Genomic DNA, 3,108 nt, shown 5'->3' with positions numbered 1-3,108 from the left:
TACTTTCGTAGATTTTCACGGGTACAGGAATGCAGGTTTTGGTGTCCTCGGGTGTCTTCCCGTGTAAAAGTTGGGGTGTCTAGGCGACGTTTCGACGAGGTCTCACTCGTCATCTTCAGGCTGGTGTTTTCGGCTTCTTGTTACTGGAACAGAGCATTTCCCTAGAAAGGGAATACGGGGCTGTATGTGTAATATATATATATATATATATATTACACATACAGCCCCGTATTCCCTTTCTAGGGAAATACTTTTTTTTCCTGCTTCTAGCAGAGTGGAGTGGGGGCGGAATCCATATTTAATCCAACCCCTGATTAAGAAGAGAATGATTTGCAGTTTAACACAGCCAAGTCTGGTGGCAACTGTAGCACTGGAAGGGAGTGTATCATTTAACACACAAATGATCAAATTATTGCTATCTAGGAAAGTAATTGGCAGGATGGAGAATGGGAAAAACATGGGTGCTCACACAATTGGCAATCTGCAAGCAGGTTCCATGTGCCAGTGCTTTGCTAATGCCCTCAACTTCTCCCATTGTCATTTTCACTGATGATTTGTAAATTGTCAAACAAAGGAAATTTGTCTCTCAGACAATGGGGGGGAAGCAGCTGATTCTGGTGCTTCAAACAGCCATCCTAGAGCTCCACCTAGTGAAGACACAGATATGTCCGCAGAAGCGGTTGCTTGACAGAATGAGGAGGCCGAGTCTGATAAACAACATGTTGGAGTGTCTTGTGTTTGCTGTTGTTTTCCTGGGGTCCACCTTCTTCTGGCTTGGAAAACATGGAAACTCCTAATGCCCCTGCTTGATTTACTGCTATATCTGCCTAATGTTGAAAGCAGTGAGACAGAGATCACGCCCATGGTAAAACATAGGTGATCTGGGATCCATTTTAGCGCACAGATTATAGGGGAGAAATTCTACTCAGTTTGCATTTAAAGGCGAACCTGCATAGTTTGCCCTTTTTTTGAAACAATGCACGAACCGAAACGCAGCCCTCCTTCAAAACTTGAGCATCTGTGAATTCCACAAGGCAGTTCTCCAGCGGAGTAATGTGTACAAAAATGCACATATTCATGAAAGCAACATACGAAAATGCATTATATCAGAGAAAAGTGCTTTGCAAAAATGTTGTATGTTAGGCAGGCTAAAAAATGTGCACACTGTATTAGGAGAAATTCGCATGAAAACGCTGGTCGCTTTTCATGAGGACCAACTAAAAAGAACAATTTGCAGAAATATGGGCAGCTGAACATTAGACTGGGAAATTCAGAAAGAGAAACTGAAATTGACTGAGTCACCCATTCCTAACATTTTGACCACTGTTATTTTAACTAAACTCTGGACCCGCATTTTGTGATATGGGGTTTTTTGTTACCATATGGGCCATTTTGATTCTTTCCCCAATTCTGGTTCTGAGGAAGTGAAGTGGTAGGTCTAAATGTGATGCTTACCTGGGCCAAAGACCCTGTTCCCATTGCGCATGGGGAGGACGTGCCTCCCATCTCTCCCTCCACAATGTTCGTATGAACTCCTGATAATTCAGTTATTATTCACTTATTATTTCAGAATAATTCACTTATTATTTCAGTTTCTATTCCACTTTTATACAGATAGCACCAAAGAGCACTGACATTATTACCACTAGCAACAGTTTTTTCCCCCAAACCCACCATTTAAAAAAAAGAAGAAGTTATAATTGTAGCATTAAAAAAGAAAGAGCAGTTAAAAACTTATTCTGGCCCAAATATCCTCCCACATTCACTTTTGCAGGCTCATTTGCCTTCAACCCCACCCTCAAAATAGTCAGGAATTTCAGGAGCAAATTTTAAGCTCTGAGGAGGTCTTGTTTTGAGATGCAAAGTAACCAATGGGTTTTTTCCTTCTTCTTTTTTACAAGCCCCCCCCCCTTTTTTTTTTTTACTAGCTCCTTTTCCAAAAAAAAAAAAAGGTCTGGCCTCTGCTTGAAGGGCTGGCATGGTTCCTTGTATGCATTCTTGAGACAATACAAGCCTAGGAGCAATACAGTGTTCTCACTTTTTCATTTTCATGCTCCGATATAGGTTGTAATTGTTATTGTTGTTTCGGATAAGATGTTGGAAAAGGCTTTCTTTCTTTTCAAGGTAAGGAGGGAACCCAGCCTCCTCATCACATTTGAAGGTAACACCTGCCACCACCCCAGAAATATTAAAGGTAAAGGTAAAGGTACCGCTGCCCGTACGGGCCAGTCTTGACAGACTCTAGGGTTGTGCGCCCATCTCACTCAAGAGGCCGGGTGCCAGCGCTGTCCGGAGACACTTCCGGGTCACGTGGCCAGCGTGACAAAGCTGCATCTGGCGAGCCAGCGCAGCACACGGAACGCTGTTTACCTTCCCGCCAGTAAGCGGTCCCTATTTATCTACTTGCACCCGGGGGTGCTTTCGAACTGCTAGGTTGGCAGGCGCTGGGACCGAGCAACGGGAGCGCACCCCGCCACGGGGATTCGAACCTCCGACCTTTCGATCGGCAAGCCCTAGGCGCTGAGGCTTTTACCCACAGCGCCACCCGCGTCCCTCAAAAGCAAGGTCTCCTTCGAGCCGGAATCGAACCAGCGACCTAAGGATCTCCGTGTGGAGCAGTGCCTCTACAGTCCTCCGCTCTACCAGCTGAGCTATCGAAGGGAAATATTACCCACCCCAAAACCCAAGGCGATATGTTTACACTGACCTAAAACTTCCCAAAAAAATCTCTGTATTGAATTCATAAACCATGATTAGATTGTTCTGAGCCAGATCTTTAGCCAAACTCCATTTATTTCCCAAACAGATCAAGCATCTCATCAGCACTGATGAGCTTAAGTCATGCCAGCAAGGTGTTCAATGTGTGAGAGAAACATGCAGCATTATCACCACATCCAACAAGTGCTGGCTCTCCTAACCCAGTCAACCAGATAATCCATTTAATGTTAGATGGACTGGAGTTATTCAGTATGAAACTGAGGGCGGATGCAGATGATCCCCTCAGCCCATCAGGTAGTACGTTGGAGTGATCCATCTTGTTGATAAAGTGGGCACTGAAGCTCTCCGATGCAAAAAGAAATCTTCAGTGAACTTGATTTCCTAGCTCAT

At 44.4% G+C, this 3,108-nt stretch overlaps 1 non-coding gene across 1 annotated transcript; it reads right to left on the bottom strand.

Moving 5' to 3' along the window:
• Positions 1 to 2,568: 2,568 nt before the first annotated feature.
• Positions 2,569 to 2,661, bottom strand: TRNAY-GUA (transfer RNA tyrosine (anticodon GUA)). Its single transcript has 2 exons — positions 2,625 to 2,661; positions 2,569 to 2,604 (listed from the first exon to the last, which is right to left on the bottom strand). It is a non-coding gene; the product is annotated as a tRNA-Tyr (tRNA).
• Positions 2,662 to 3,108: the final 447 nt, after the last annotated feature.

This window comes from Podarcis muralis, chromosome 8, assembly GCF_964188315.1.
Source record: "Podarcis muralis chromosome 8, rPodMur119.hap1.1, whole genome shotgun sequence".
NCBI classification, from domain to species: domain Eukaryota; kingdom Metazoa; phylum Chordata; class Lepidosauria; order Squamata; family Lacertidae; genus Podarcis; species Podarcis muralis.
The sequence above is the reverse complement of the archived record's forward strand: the minus strand, read 5'-3'. Positions and strand labels throughout refer to the sequence as shown.